Below are 17,614 nucleotides of genomic sequence, written 5' to 3' on the forward strand. Positions count from 1 at the left end.
GATATTGCCTTCAGTTTTTCAATGTTGAACTTTGTAAGTTCCTGAGTTGTGTATGTTATGTTTTGAAACATGCCTGTTTATGTACTAAAAAAAAATTTTCAAGGTAAAACTTTATAAAACCAAGATGTTGTTTTTTTTACACAAAAATGTTTTATAACGCACATGTGCATGTGCACAGAGTAAAAGGTTTTATACTCAACAATGTGTGGCTTCTTCTTTCAATGCTCAATAGCAATTTTTGAATTAAGTTGGTGTTTACAGTGACAATGGGTGTTATTTAATAATGAAAAAACCACTTGGCACTACAAGTGCACAAGGAGAACCTAGGAGACAGCTAAAAGAAACACAAGCAGTACATCAAAATCAAGATTTTCTCAAATAAATTTTTTTTTTTCAAATAGAAAATATTTACAAATTTGCTGGCATAGCAATGGCCCCCCTACTCGTAAAATAATCAACATATTTTTGCCACACTTCACGGGCGCTTTGGGGGGGCAAGCCAGGACGGCCAGCTTCCAGGGCCATCAGTGTATTTTAAGGAAGTCCGCCTTCAGGCCCAACTGAGGCAACACAATTAGGAACATTTCTCTTTAAAAAGTTGTGAAGTATGCAGCATGCTAGCACTATGTGGTTCAGTTTGTACTCCACGATATTAATTGTCATAAGAAATAGGCGGAACCGGCTAGACATTATCCCAAAGGCATTCTCCAAGACTCTTCTGGCTCTGGCCAGCCGGTAATTAAAAACCCTCTTCTCCGGGTGAGGGTCTTCTGGGGGAATGGCCTCATCAGGTGATCACCCAGATCAAATGCTTCATCAGCGATACAAACAAATGGGAGTCCTTCAACGTTCTCTTCCGCAGGTGGCAATTCCAAGCCACCACTCTGGAGGCATCGGTAGAACTCAGTCTGGGCAAAGACTCCATCATCCGACATCCATTCTTCCCCACGTCCACATATAAAAATTCATATGTTGCCAACACCACCGTCATCAACACGATGCTATTGAAACCCTTATAGTTAAAATAGTATAACCCCGAGTGGGGTTTTGGTACGATGTTGACATGTTTCCCATCGATTGCCCCTCCGCAGTTAGGAAAGTCCCATCGCTCGGCAAACTTGGGGCCACAGTCTGTGATTCCTGTGGTGTTGAAGGAAACTGTGGAGTCAAAAAAATAAAAAAAAATATTAATACTTTTGCACATAACATTGCAAGCAGATTAGACACAAACATTATTGGCCAACATCAGTATAACATTCATTTTAAGGAGTATTTAAAGACAAAAATATGAGGTCCACTTATCAGATTCCTCACCCCCTCTGATGGCCCATTGGAAAAATTTTAGGGGGGGGGGTTATAAATAAGTTTGGGACCCCAAAAAAAAGCCTCTTGCACTCTGCCTGAATTTAAGGACAACAATAACATTTGGACACATTTTAGGGGGTGTTTAGGGTAAAGCACTACAATGGAGCTGACAAAATACATTGTTAAGTGACTAGGCCTGGTGTGTATGGGCCCAGGATAGCATGCTGGGGAGGTTAGTGAAGGCAAATATGCATGTAGGCCAAAAAAGGAGCATTAAAAGCTTACATCATGCATGGGCACAAAGGGGACATTCACAGCATATTACAGTCATGGTAATTAGGGAATGGTGGGAATTTGGTATGACCATGTGTATGCAAGACAAGCTTGAGCGGAATTCCGTCGGAAAAACCATCCAAGGCTTTTCTGATGAAAATTTTGATCGTATGTACGCGGCATTAGGTGTTTTTCCTAGGAGGAAAGATCCTTTCATCTTGCCATTTTCAAGGCCCACTCATTATCCAGGCTCTTAGAGATCTATAACACAGAATCATATTGCCCTAGCACACCTTGCCAGGGCAAACTGAAATAAAATATGGCAAATAAAAATACACTCTGCAATTAGGGAACACTCCTGTTAAAGTATAGTTGGGTTGAGTACAGCCCACTGCTGATTACAGAATTTACAACAATACAAAAAGGAATTTAGTAAAAATGCTTCATTCCTACTGACATGGACATTCACTGTACTGTTCATTTAAGCACAAGAAACTCCATTTTGTTCTCACTGTTGAAATGTGTTCTGTAACCTTCACCTAACACACAGACACTTCTCTAAACGGTCTCTACTCCCCCCCTCCCTTCTCAAGGTTTTACTTTTGCAATTCTTCTATTCGCTAGTTTTTAATAATATATTTCTATTTGCTAGCTTTTAATAACATATTTCTATTTGTTTTTAATAACATCTCACACCACCCCTTTCGTATCTATGTATAAAATAACATGTAATAATAAATTTTTCACTGAACGGACATTTTAAACACAGTGATTGAGTCCTGTGAATCTGTTCATGCAGCTACAGTATTAACTTCCTTTAGAGTCCCAATCAGAAATCAGTCATATCAGCTTGGCGAGCCAGCCAGGAGTTTGGCAGAGTCTCCAGAAGGAACCACGCTTCGATCAGGATCATTAGGAAACGCAGACCTCAAATGCTGGCTAGGTAAGCTGCCCTTAAGCTTGCTATATTTCTGCCTTTTCCTATGTATCCTATCTGACGGTTCCCAAGGAAACCAGACCACTCTCGGACCTTTCTGGTTGGGTAACATGTGTGTGTGAATGTGTATGTGTCCCCCTTCACGGGTTGGACTGTGTGTGGATAGGAAAAATCCTCTGCAGTTCCCTGCGTTGACTCCTTGTGGGCGACCTGGGTCAGAGGCGCATGGTAGGGTCAGATAAAACTCACAGAGAAGAGAAGAGACGAAGAGGGTCACTTAATGAGTGTTTTGTCTATTGTCATAAACCCCTTCTATCCACGTAGATAAGTGGAGACTATTCTTGTAAATCTGCAGATTTGCTGTACTATTTGTTTTAGAGGCAAAAGGGTATAGGCACAAGTAGAGAAGACTGGCCAGTCATTATGGGCATTAAATTAATTAAGGGAATGAAGGGAGAGAGGCCTTCAGAAAATGCCCAGCGCAAGATGAGCGCTAGAGAATATATGAACTGAAGGTATGGTTCCGCCTATACGGAGCCCCTAGATAAATGGGTAGAATGGACAAAGGGAACAGCTAAACCTTTAAAATCTGAAGGGACTTTTGATTTACAAGTATGGCAAACTTTTCTGCACGATTATGGCCCACTACTGTGCAGTGAAGGAACGTGGAGAATACAGTAGCTTGCACATGGGAGACAGAAGCTAAAGTAGCAAATCAAACTGGCTTGACGGAGATATTTAATAAAAGTACTGCCCAAATTTACTACATTTGGCCAGAAGACTCTGTAGAGGAGGACCCCCCACCTTATGTGGCTGCCAGTTTGGCTTTAAGGGGTCCACGCACAAAAGCAAAAGAATTTGATTACATGGAACACACAAAAGATGAGCTATGCAATATAGCAGAGAGCAGAGGTTTAACAGTCCCATATCAACCTACAAAGAGGATTTTGGCTCGTATCCTAGAAACAGATGATTGGCATAAATCAAAAGGCACATATGCAAAACTAGATCTCTCTGAACTTAAGGCTTTGGCCAGAGAAAGAGAGATAGGGTCTGAACTTCCGGAGCAAACCATAATTTCCAAATTGTGGCAGCAAGATGAAGAGAGAAGGAAGGGAGATGCCAGCCCTTCTGCCCCTGGCATAGAGCAATCTGTTGCAGTTTATCCTGTCAGAACCCAATTAGTTTTTGAGGGTAATGCTGTTGACAGTAATTTTTTCAAATTAAATGGCATGTACCTTTTAGTCCCCAAGATATGAGAGCCATATTAGAGGGATTGGGAGATCCTAGAAAGAATCCAATTGGGTTTGCAAACAAACTTAGCGCTGCACAGGAAGCATATGAGGCTTCTGCTACTGACATTTATCAGCTTCCCCCCTCCTCTTTCATCAGCTTCTTATTAAAGCAGTGGGAAGCAACATGTCTGGCTATATACTTAAAGAATGTGGTGTAGACGTCAAAAATCTAGGTAAGATGGTTAGTGGAGAGGAGGTTTGTGAGAAATTGAAGGAAAAATTGCCCCAAATATACAGACAAACCAGACATGCTGAATTTATGAATGCTAAGCAAGGGAAAGAGGAAGCAGCAGGGGCTTATTGGAAGTGGTTAAGCGATATGGCTGAGGAAGCAGGCATTAAAATAGAGGAAGAGAAGGCAGGAGAAACTGCAAGTCCATCTACACAACTGGTGAAACAAAGGTTTCTTGATGGTTTAATACCCCAGTTGAAAGAAAAGTTGTTCACAGCAAGGCCTGAGGCAGGCAATATGTCTATTCGAGACGTCCAGCCTATCCTGTTATCCATAGAAAACAGGATTAACCAAAAAGACAGCATACCCAAGTTTATGTACATGGGGAAGCAGAGAGGAAGAGGAAGAGGCAAAGGCAATTTCAGAAATCATGGCAATCGGGGACCAATTATATGTGTTGCCTTATGAATTTATATGAAATCTCCATTAATAACTGTAAAATATTGTAATAATGAATATATTTCATTTAGCTGGCATCTATGAAAGCCAGGCAAAAAGGGTTTCATTTAAGCTTTTGCTAAAAGCAGAGAATGTGGGCCAAGGCTTGTATATGCAAACAATGGAGAGCCAATTCCATTGTTCTACACCTACTCCTTTGAAAGGGTGCCATGCTGGGATATGCATTGGACCTAACTTCCTGGGGAAATGCAATTAACACACTTGGCCAACATAGTCACAAGGATTTGCATGAAAGGGGGCCGACTTATGGAGTAAGCCCTCCAATCATGATCCAAGCTAGGCCAACCAATGAGACATCAGCTTGGTTTGATATACTCAGAGCCAAGGGGGAGGTAAGGGTTCTCTTTCTGATAGACCAGCGAGCTGAAAGGAGCTTTGGTAAGGATGGGTAATTATGGGAAAGGAATGCCCTTTTACTTTTAACTAAATATGTGTGTAGATTACTGTATTGAGGAATATACTCTATATTCCTTCATGTAAATACTTTATTTCAACCTAATATTTTCTGCCTTGGTGTAAGGCGATAGATAGATGATTGTGTATTAGCTAGACTTTCAACTGCTTCCTAATAATTGTTATTATATTTTAAGCTTTCACTCTTCGTCGAAAAGAACTCTTATTTAACCCACCTCATATCTATGAGATATGAAAAATCTTAAATATAGATTTTTCAGGGTAACAGATGGCGACTTGAAAAATCTATATTTAAGATTTTTCATATCTCATAGATATGAGGTGGGTTAAATAAGAGTTCTTTTCGACGAAGAGTGAAAGCTTAAAATATAATAACATTTATTAGGAAGCAGTTGAAAGTCTAGCTAATACACAATCATCTATCTATCGCCTTACACAAAGGCAGAAAATATTAGGTTGAAATAAAGTATTTACATGAAGGAATATAGAGTATATTCCTCAATACAGTAATCTACACACATATTTAGTTACAAGTAAAAGGGCATTCCTTTCCCATAATTACCCATCCTTACCAAAGTTCCTTTCAGCTCGCTGGTCTATCAGAAAGAGAACCGTTACCTCCCCCTTGGCTCTGAGTATATCAAACCAAGCTGATGTCTCATTGGTTGGCCTAGCTTGGATCATGATTGGAGGGCTTACTCCATAAGTCGGCCCCCTTTCATGCAAATCCTTGTGACTATGTTGGCCAAGTGTGTTAATTGCATTTCCCCAGGGAGTTAGGTCCAATGCATATCCCAGCATGGCACCCTTTCAAAGGAGTAGGTGTAGAACAATGGAATTGGCTCTCCATTGTTTGCATATACAAGCCTTGGCCCACATTCTCTGCTTTTAGCAAAAGCTTAAATGAAACCCTTTTTGCCTGGCTTTCATAGATGCCAGCTAAATGAAATATGTTCATTATTACAATATTTTACAGTTATTAATGGAGATTTCATATAAACTCATAAGGCAACATATGCTACAATTGTGATGGGGAAGGACACATAGCCAAATTCTGCCATCTTCCTGACCGTAGACTGAAAAAGAGCTTAGAGGCACCTCATGCTGATCCCAGTTCTCTGCCAAAAGCAGTGGATCAGGCATAGGAAAATGGCATTCCAGTATCAATCATGTTAAATAGGGGAGACAATGGTCCCAAGGCCAGAGTAAAAGTATTTTTACAAGAACTCCCCTATCCTGGAGGAGAAACAGAATTAACCTGTTTAATTGATATTGGTGCAAGCCGAAGTGTTTTTAATATAGAGGACTTACCTCCAGGATTATTATCTACAAATGTTATCTCTGGTGTTGGCCTAACTGGGACCTCTGATTATCTGTGTGCGTGTCACCGGCGCAAAAACAAACCTTAGTTCCTCAAACAATATTACATACTAAATGTTGGGGATGCTGCATTCAAAAAAAGACCCTTCACTTAGATGGGTAAGAAATACTAGTTGGTGTATGTGAATGCGCTACTCCCTTAATATCTCAAATACACAAGTGAAAGCTACCATCACCTGTAATGCTTATCAGCTACCCATCACAAATATTTCATGTGTATAAGTTTAAAATTTAAGATCAATAAATCATACATATACATATAACAAAAAGTCCTTCAGATATGTTGCAAAATCTTGTAACCATTAAAGTGACTGACGTGCTCCTATATTGCTTCAGTGTTCATATGTGACTGAGTGGGACCCTCCACCATTCAGATTGGCCCCTCACCAGATACTTCACTAGGGGTACGCCTTTGGTTCATTCAGGGATAACCACTCCACCCAGGTACCACTTCTCACCGGTTAAAAACTTGTATTCTAATGCTCCTCATAGGAAAGCATAGGGACAAAAGGCGATCATAGCGCAATATGTTTGAACCATTTATTTTTTAAAAGATTCCAAAGGTTAAAATCACTCACATTTAAAAGTGCCCTCGAGCCGGCACGAAGCTTATCCAGTAGTTACGGACGAGTGGCTATTAGCATGGTTCGCCTGATGTTAATGTGCGGTCTCCACGCTCGGCTTGCGCTCCAAGCCTCGTTTCCGTTTTCGTCCTGTCACGTGATGCACAAAATTCTCCCAGCAGCCTCTACGCGTTTCGCATCATCAAATGCGTCATCAGGAAGCTGCCGTTTGATTGGTGCCCGCTCTATTTATACTGTGTGTGGCCGGAAATGTGTATTCCGCCATTTTAACTAAGGTAATGTTCCCATCTATGACTTCCTTTCCATTGCCGCCATTTTGACTAAGGTTTTTTCCCTTTTTGCATAATCCATACTTATATAGCTATTTCCTCTTTACATTTTCTTAGTTTGTATCTAAATTTTAGGAGTACTGACCCGTCTATATCTGCTGGAGAGGCTTTTACAATGTCTCAAACATATTACATATTTCCAAACTTTATTATACTTTCTACCCGTTCCGCCCTAGCCGTTGTCCATATAAATATGGGACAGCAAAGAAATCCATTCTTTACAAAGATATATAGGGCAATTCCAAAAAAATTTCCAAAAAAAATTACAAGAAAAATATACAATTATATGTATAACCCCTATTCTATTATGTTACGTTCTGTACATAAAAAATTTTATTGAAAGGAGAAAAAATAGAAAATAAGAAATAATAAAAAATATGTATAATGCTACTAAAAATATGGGAAAAATTTAATATAATGAAATAAAGAAAATGTGAAAAAAATGTGAAAAAAATGTGAAAAAAATGTGAAAAAATTATATAAAGAAAATGTGAAAAATGAAAAAAAATTTTGAAAAAAATGAAAAAAATGAAAAAAATGAAAAAATATAATAAATTTTTTTTTTTTTTTTTTTTTTTTTTATTATATTTTTTCATTTTTTTCATTTTTTTCATTTTTTTCAAAATTTTTTTTCATTTTTCACATTTTCTTTATATAATTTTTTTCACATTTTTTTCACATTTTTTTCACATTTTCTTTATTTCATTATATTAAATTTTTCCCATATTTTTAGTAGCATTATACATATTTTTTATTATTTCTTATTTTCTATTTTTTCTCCTTTCAATAAAATTTTTTATGTACAGAACGTAACATAATAGAATAGGGGTTATACATATAATTGTATATTTTTCTTGTAATTTTTTTTGGAAATTTTTTTGGAATTGCCCTGTATATCTTTGTAAAGAATGGATTTCTTTGCTGTCCCATATTTATATGGACGAACGGCTAGGGCGGAACGGGTAGAAAGTATAATAAAGTTTGGAAATATGTAATATGTTTGAGACATTGTAAAAGCCTCTCCAGCAGATATAGACGGGTCAGTACTCCTAAAATTTAGATACAAACTAAGAAAATGTAAAGAGGAAATAGCTATATAAGTATGGATTATGCAAAAAAGGAAAAAACCTTAGTCAAAATGGCGGCAATGGAAAGGAAGTCATAGATGGGAACATTACCTTAGTTAAAATGGCGGAATACACATTTCCGGCCACACACAGTATAAATAGAGCGGGCACCAATCAAACGGCAGCTTCCTGATGACGCATTTGATGATGCGAAACGCGTAGAGGCTGCTGGGAGAATTTTATGCATCACGTGACCGGACGAAAACGGAAACGAGGCTTGGAGCGCAAGCCGAGCGTGGAGACCGCACATTAACATCAGGCGAACCATGCTAATAGCCACTCATCCGTAACTGCTGGATAAGCTTCGTGTCGGCTCGAGGGCACTTTTAAATGTGAGTGATTTTAACCTTTGGAATCTTTTAAAAAATAAATGGTTCAAACATATTGCGCTATGATCGCCTTTTGTCCCTATGCTTTCCTATGAGGAGCATTAGAATACAAGTTTTTAACCGGTGAGAAGTGGTACCTGGGTGGAGTGGTTATCCCTGAATGAACCAAAGGCGTACCCCTAGTGAAGTATCTGGTGAGTGGCCAATCTGAATGGTGGAGGGTCCCACTCAGTCACATATGAACACTGAAGCAATATAGGAGCACGTCAGTCACTTTAATGGTTACAAGATTTTGCAACATATCTGAAGGACTTTTTGTTATATGTATATGTATGATTTATTGATCTTAAATTTTAAACTTATACACATGAAATATTTGTGATGGGTAGCTGATAAGCATTACAGGTGATGGTAGCTTTCACTTGTGTATTTGAGATATTAAGGGAGTAGCGCATTCACATACACCAACTAGTATAACTGGGACCTCTACTGATTTGGTTGAGTCCAAGCCACTTAAACTCAGGCTAGGACAGCAAACAGAAATTGTCACTGTTAGTGTTAGTTTCAGACACAGTTCCTACCAATCTTTTGGGAGCTGACATTTTGAACCAAATTTTAGCAAACATAGACTACACTCCTACAGGAGTCCAAGTGGTCAGTAGTCTGTCAGAAGTTTTAAATTCTGCCTGTGGAGTATTTTTAATCCAGGACTCCACTCCACCATTTCCACCAGAATTGAAAGTGATTCCCGCTGAATTATGGGCCACCAGCAAATATGATGTAGGTCTTCTGGATTGCACCCCAGTCATGATAAAAATTAAACCAGGAGCCCATCTCCCACAGATTAAACAGTACCCACTGAGTATTGCTCAGACTGAGGGGATAAAGGATCAAATCACTCAACTGAAAGCAGCACGGGTTGTTGTACCAATTAAGTCCCAGGTCAATACACCCCTGTTCCCAATTGCAAAGAAGCCAGACAAGAAGGGTGGGCAGGTGACATACCGCATGGTGCATGATTTGAGAGCCATTAACAATATAATAGAGGCAGATACCCCGATCGTGCCCAACCCCCGCACTTTACTAAGTGGAATACCTGCCTCCAGCACCTGCTTTACAGTGATTGATCTTGCAAATGCTTTCTTTTCAGTGCCCCTGCACCCAGATTGCTGGCACCTTTTTTCATTTACCCATGATGCCCAAAAGTTAGCATGGACAAGATTGCCCCAAGGCTGTGTGAGTAGCCCCTCTGAATATAATACTGCGTTAAAGCAAGTATTGGACCAATGGTCCCCCTCACACCCAAACACAGTTTTGCTTCACTACATAGACGATTTGCTTATTTGTTCTGATACAAAGGACATTTGTAGCAGAGAAACAGTAAGCCTTCTCATGTTTCTCTATAACGGTAACAACAAAGTTAGCAAAGATAAGCTACAATACTGCCAAGAGAAAGTGATCTTCCTGGGTCACTGCATTTCACATGGAATCTGTCACCTAACCCAAGATCGAGTTAAAACTCTACAAAACTTTGAAAAGCCAAGTAATGTACGGCAACTACTTGCCTTCCTGGGGTTAGTGGGATATTGTAGGGACTGGATTCCAAATGCATCAGAACTTATGGCTCCTCTATATGAGGCTACCACTAGAAACCCTTTCAAACTCACATGGGACAATGAATTGCAGATGAAGGAGCTTATTAAAATTTTGTCTGAAGCTCCCGCCATTGGACTTCCTGACTATACTAAGACTTTCTCGTTGTTCTGTCATGAAGTCAATGGATTTGCTGCAGGTGTACTCACCCAGCTACATGGAGACAAACAGAGGCCTGTGATGTATGTATCAGCCTCATTAGACCCTGTCATCAAAGGCTCCCCCAGTTGTATGCAAGCCATAGCAGCCTGCATTTTGCTGCTAGACAAAGTAACTGAGCTTGTACTAGATTCTGCTCTGATCCTGTATGTGCCACATGCAGTACAGGAAATCATGAATCAAGTAAATACTAGACACGTGTCTGCCAGTAGATTTGACAAGTACCAGTCTGCTCTTTTTGCTCCATCGAATTTAACAATCAAACGATGTGTTACTTTAAATCCGGCTACTCTTCTTCCTATAATTGATGAGGAAGATGCAACAAATGGTACTGATGTAGAACCTGAGAGTTTTTCTCATGATTGTATGGCTCTGATAGAGGTAGAAATGGCCTCTGTCACACCAGCAAAAGATGAGCCCTTATCAGATTGTGACACACACTTATTCGTAGATGGTTCCAGATTTTACACTGATGATGGTCAGCCACACAGAGGGTTTGCTGTAACCACTACAGACACCATTTTACATCAGGAAGCATTGACACCCCAGATGTCAGCACACGAAGCGGAGTTGTGTGCTGTAGTCAAAGCATGTCATCTCCTAGAGAAATAAAGGGGAAACATTTACACTGACAGCAGATATGCATTTGGAATAGCCCACGATTTGGGGCCTATCTGGAAAGCACAGAACTTTCTGACTAGTGCAGGGAAGCCAGTAAGACATTGAAAACTCATAGAGCGGCTATTTGAGGCTTTTCAGAAACCAGCAGAAATTGCCATCTTGAAGGTAAAAGGGCATGCATGGGGAAATTACATGACAGCCAGAGGAAATGCTTTAGCGGACCAAGCGGCAAAGGATGCTGCCCTTATGGCATTTGGAGTCACACCCACTGTAGGGGTCGTCCAGGTAGCGGGGACAGATTCCCCTCATCAAGAGCAGTGGGATGTAGAAACTCTAATTCAGTTGCAGAACCAGGCCCCTGATGAAGAGAAGGATAAGTGGATCAAATGTAATGCTACCCAAAATCAGCAGGGCCTGTGGAGTGCTGACAACAGGTGGTGTCTACCCAGGAGTTTGTACCCAGTTTTAGCACAACTGGCACATGGCATCAGTCATCTTGCTAAGGGCGCGATGGTGGCACTTACTGACTGCTATTGGATAGCACCTGGATTTAGTGCATTTGCGGTGGCACTTACTGACTGCTATTGGATAGCACCTGGATTTAGTGCATTTGCAGCCAGGTTTTGTGCTTCATGTCTCACTTGTGCTCTGTACAATGCAGGGAGGCCTGTCCATGTTCCCCAAAAGCATTCTCCTAAGCCAGTTTTCCCTTTCCAAAGAATTCAAATAGACTACATTCAGATGCCCAGAATAGGCACCTATGAGTTTGCTTTAGTGTGTGTTGACATGTTCTCAGGTTGGCCCGAGAGCTGGCCAGTAGCTAAAGCAAATGTAAAAACAACAGCAAAGAAAATTTTGAATGAAATAGTTTGTAGATATGGAGTTCCTGAAACTATTGAGAGTGACAGAGGAACCCATTTTACTGGGGAAGTAATGAAAGAGGTAATGGAAGCCCTTCACATACAGCAAGCTTTCCATACACCTTATCATCCACAAAGTAGTGGACTTAATGGAATTTTGAAAAACAGATGTGCAAAAATTAAAGCAGATACAGGAAAAGGATGAGTGGAAGCTTTGCCATTAGCCCTATATTCTGTACGAACTACCCCTAAACAACCACATGGGCTGTCCCCCTATGAGATTTTATTTGGAGGGCCACCCAAAACAGGGCTATATTTTCCACAACAGTTGCAGGCTTCTCACTCTAATCTGTTAGAATATGTTCAGATTTTGCAAAGAACATTGAATAAAATACATGAAGGTGTTTATAAATCTATGCCCGACCCAGATTCTGTTTCAGGTATTCACAGAATCCAACCAGGTGACTGGGTGGTGGTCAAGCGACACGTCAGAAAGCCACTAGAACCAAAATTTGACGGACCACATTTGGTGCTTTTGACAACCGGTTCTGCTGTCAAGTTGGAAGGAAAGCCCACCTGGATTCACGCCAGTTACTGCAAGAAAATCCTGAAGTGATGATATCCTTTGAAAAAAATGATGATAATGTTTCTTTTCTTTTTGTTGTTTGTGAGAACTGAGACATGGAGAAATAACCCTTTCATCCAAATGTTAAAATTGTATGCAACCCATTTTTATGAAAAGCTTGCTGATAAAATACAGTTACAGTTAAAATACAGAGCTCCAAAAAACAACAAGCACACTCACACAAGAAATAGCAACCCTGGGGGATGCACAGACATGGAAACCAAACATGATGAGCTATCACTTGCATATAATGATCTTAGAAAAGACTTTGAACTTTTAGCTAAAAACTACTCATATTTACAATGACAGGTGGAAGATTTAGATAATCGAAACGCAGGAACAACCTAAGGATACTTTTGTGAGTATTGGACATTATTGTCCACATCAAAACTGTTCTTGGTCAGATGGTGTTCCTTGGAGGGCTAGTTATTATTTATCTATTTTCATATATATCCTCATCCCAATATGAGATATGCATATATCTTTGGTGAAGATACAAATTTATATTTTTTAAATGCCAATTATAAACATTTTTAAATGCCAATTATATTTTATAACAGATACCATGTGCTCAACCTTTGTCCTTCTCTATCGCATTAAGGGTTGAGTGGCTCGGGAGTTCAGTGAGATGTGACGCTCGTTTCAATATTATGGTTTATGTATATGGATATTTGTATTTGTCTTTGCATATGTTTTTTATTGCACTTTCTCACGTCACTCTGGAATTGGACTCAGTACTTTCCTTATGTGGACTTTGCAAACATTGTTTTATTATTTATATTTTTTTTGCACTATATGAATTCTTTATGTGGACTTTTTTCAATTGTATTATGTTTACGGATGTTGATTAGGAACATTTTTTCACTCAGATTATGTCATATGGGCTTTGAAACATATATATCAGTTTAATTTTTTCTGGAAATTAATTTTTTCAAATAGCACGACTTTTCTCTCTTTTTACACATTTCTTCTAAAATGGATATCGCATGTTTTTTGTGTCTCAGCTTTTCCTCATAAGAATATTATTTTTTAATTTTTCACTAGTAGCGCGGTATATGCACTTTGTATAACTGTCAGGGCTGGGCTCAGCCCTTCCTTCTATGAGCTGGCCGCTCAGCTGTCGGCTAATTGCCAGCTCCTTTCTCTCTGCAGTGACTCAGCTGTTGTTGATCTGCTCGTCAGTCCTGCCTACTTAAAGCCTTCATCTCTGCCTTCACCTTTGGTCACATCTCAGAGACTTTTCTCCTGCATTCTTGTTGAAGACTTGCTCAGCTGACGTCCCTTCTGGCTCCTGATCCTGCTTGCTGTACTACTACGTTGATCTCTGGCTCTCTGACATTGGCATTGGCTGACTACCTGATCTGGTTAAAGAACTCTGGCTATGTATTGACTACGCTTACTCTGTTTACCTTTTTATTATTATTAAACAAGTGTGATTAACTGTACTTCTGTCTCGGTCTGATTCATGGTTTCTGATAGTAGGCAAAGGCCATGAATTCAGAAGATGCAGTCGGTCCACTTGTTGGTAATATCTTTTCCAGATTGGATGACCAGGATCACCGCATGGATCATTTTGCCTTGGCGTTACAAATGCTCCTGAGTCGCACGGCTAACCTGGAATCTTCCACTATGGCTGCTCCGGTACAACCTGTGTTGCAGGCCGTCCCTGCTGCTGCTCCAGTCTCTGTGCAGGCACCCACCTCGAGTATTACCTCTACAAGAGGCATGTCTCACTTCCCCAGCGATTTGGGGCCGATCCAGTTCAATGCAGAGGGTTTCTCAACCAGGTTGAGATATACCTTGAGATGCTGCCCCAGGAGTTTCCCACAGACAGAAGCAAAGTAGGTTTCGTGATATCTTTGCTTTCTGAGAGAGTCTTGGCCTGGGCAAACCCTCTATGGGAGATGCAAAAACCCATGGTTCTGAGTTACCCAGAATTTGTGACTTCCTTCAAAAAGGGTATTTGACGTTCCCGTGCGCTCTGCTTCTGCTGCCAAGAGCCTCATGTCCATCAAACAGAGTACAAGAACTGTTGCCGATTACGCCATTGAATTCCATACTCTGGCAGCAGAGGTTTCTTGGAACAATGAGACCCTTGTGGCTGCCTTCTCTCATGGTCTCTCGGATAACATCAAGAATGAGATAGCAGCCCGAGATATACCCACTGAGCTGGGGAGGTTGATCACATTTGCCATCCTCATTGACTCCAGACTCAGAGAAAGACTCTCTTTTAAGGAGCGCTAGTGCAAGCCTCCTGTACATTTATCTCTGAGCTTTGCAGTCCCACCCTTGCCTCCCTCACCTCCCATGCCTCCTGGTACCAAGTTGGTCTGTGAAGATGAACCCATGCACTTGGGCTTCACGCATCTCTATGCGGATGAGAGAGCCCTTAGGAGGAGGGAGAGATTGTGCCTTTATTGTGGCCAGGCTGGTCACTTTTTGCAGTCTTGTCCTACCCGTCCAGGGAACGCCCGAACCTTGAGGTCCTGTCATGGACAGACCTTAGGTGGAGTTGTTTCGTCTCCAATTTCCCAGAAAGATAAGCCCCTGGTTTCGGTTACCCTGTCTTGGGCTGAGTCATCCGTCAAGATACAGGCTCTAATCGACTCTGGGGCTGCAGGCCTGTTCATTGATGCTGCCTTTGTATCAAAGCACTTGATTCCACTGCAGCTGCATGACACTCCACTTGCCATTGAGACTCTTGACGGGAGACCTCTACAGCCTGCCCATGTGACTCATGAGACTGTTCCATTGTCCATGGCCGTAGGGGCCCTTCACCATGAGATAATCCAATTCCAAGTTATTTCCTCACCTAAGTATCCACTGGTTATTGGTTATCCTTGGTTACAGAGGCACAACTCTTCTTTTGATTGGCTCCATGCTGAGTTTCTGTCCTGGTCACCACAGTGCAGTGAGATGCTTCCAGAAGGTAGTCAAGGTCCTGTGCACCTCTTCACTCTCCTCCCTGCTGGAGGAGTACTGCGATTTTAGCGATGTCTTTGACAAAGGTCAAGCCGGTACTTTGCCTCCACACCGGTCGTATGATTGCGCAATTAACCTTCAACCTGGTGCCATACCCCCTCGTGGCCGGGTTTACCCCTTGTCGGTCTTGGAGGATAAGGCCATGAAGGAGTATGTTAAAATAAAAATCAAAAATAAAAATTAAGTACAGCGCTACGTTTAGAAAAAAAGTGAAAAGCAGCCAACACACCTATAGACTCAAGGCAGAAAAAAACAAAAGAAACAAAAGTGTGGCGCTATATATCACATCCACAGCCGTGTGTATTACAATAAAGACATATAAAAATGGTGAATACTACCAAAAAATGTATGACCATAAAATGGATAGTGTCAAATAATTAATCAGTGTTGATCACATATAAAGTAAATACACAATAATACTTAATCATCAGATGTGCCAGTGATTAATAGAAACCTGTGCTGGTTCTATGAGCCAGACACCAAACATAAAAAACATGAAACTTTAGTCCATAAAAAATGTGTAGAAAAATAGTGAAGAAAACATCAACAGAGTTCAAAGGGGGTGATGCATGGCCAGATGGTATTCACAGAATTTTAGTCGCACCAAATCTGGCGAGTGGGCAGAAGGGAGACCACAAGTGTGCATAGATTGTACATCAGTGCTGGGGCCAACACCAGGAGTAGAGGAGGCTTACCGGAAATAATTGACCTGAAATGGCGTACGCCAGACAAGTAAAAAAAGCATAATAACCACTGGTTCTGGGAAATGCGTCTTTTCAGATGTCATCAACAGATAATTGAAAGAAAAGGGGGGGTCCGCACGGCTTCCTCTCCCATAGGTAATCCAGCATAAGCCAAACGTGTAGTTTCATATGCCATGCAAGGAGCAAACAAAACTCACATAGCTTAATAACGTTTTAAAACACTAGTTTATTAAAATAATAAAAAACAGACTCGCATTTTGGAAGAACGAAACAGAGCTCAAATATCAAATAGCGGCGATCGTGAGGGGTCCACCCGACATGTTTCAGCTAAGGAGCCGTCATCTGGGGTATGGACCACCCTCACCTCACCGCTCTATAAACAGAAGATGACCCCCACTGAGCTGAAACATGTCGGGTGGACCCCTCACGATCACCGCTATTTGATATTTGAGCTCTGTTTCGTTCTTCCAAAATGTGAGTCTGTTTTTTATTATTTTAATAAACTAGTGTTTTAAAACGTTATTACGCTATGTGAGTTTTGTTTGCTCCTTGCATGGCATATGAAACTACACATTTGGCTTATGCTGGATTACCTATGGGAGAGGAAGCCGTGCGGACCCCCCCCTTTTCTTTCAACCATCTGTTGATGACATCTGACAAGACGCATTTCCCAGAACCAGTGGTTATTATGCTTTTTTTACTTGTCTGGCGTACGCCATTTCAGGTCAATTCTTTCCGGTAAGCCTCCTCTACTCCTGGTGTTGGCCCCGGCACTGATGTAGAATCTATGCACACTTGTGGTCTCCCTTCTGCCCACTCGCCAGATTTGGTGCGACTAAAATTCTGTGAATACCATCTGGCCATGCATCACCCCCTTTGAACTCTGTTGATGTTTTCTTCACTATTTTTCTACACATTTTTTATGGACTTCTAAAGTTTCATGTTTTTTATGTTTGGTGTCTGGCTCATGGAACCAGCACGGGTTTCTATTAATCACTGGCACATCATGAAGGAGTATGTTGCAGATGCAGTTTCTCGTGTTTTCATCCACAAATCCTCGTCTCCTGCTGGTGCTGGTTTCTTTTTTGTGAAGAAGAAGAGTGGTGAACTGAGACCTTGTATTGATTATAGGGGTCTCAATCGTTTCACGATTAAGAATGCCTATCCCATTCCATTGATTACAGAGTTATTTGACCGCCTCAAGGGAGCAACGTTTTTCACGAAGCTTGATTTCAGAGGGGCAGACAATCTCATCTGGATTAAGGAGGGCGACGAGTGGAAAACTGCATTTAATACCAGATCAGGTCATTATGAGTATCTCGTAATACCTTTTGGCCTTTGTAACG

This window comes from Aquarana catesbeiana, linkage group LG01 (assembly GCF_042186555.1).
Source record: "Aquarana catesbeiana isolate 2022-GZ linkage group LG01, ASM4218655v1, whole genome shotgun sequence".
Lineage (NCBI taxonomy): Eukaryota > Metazoa > Chordata > Amphibia > Anura > Ranidae > Aquarana > Aquarana catesbeiana.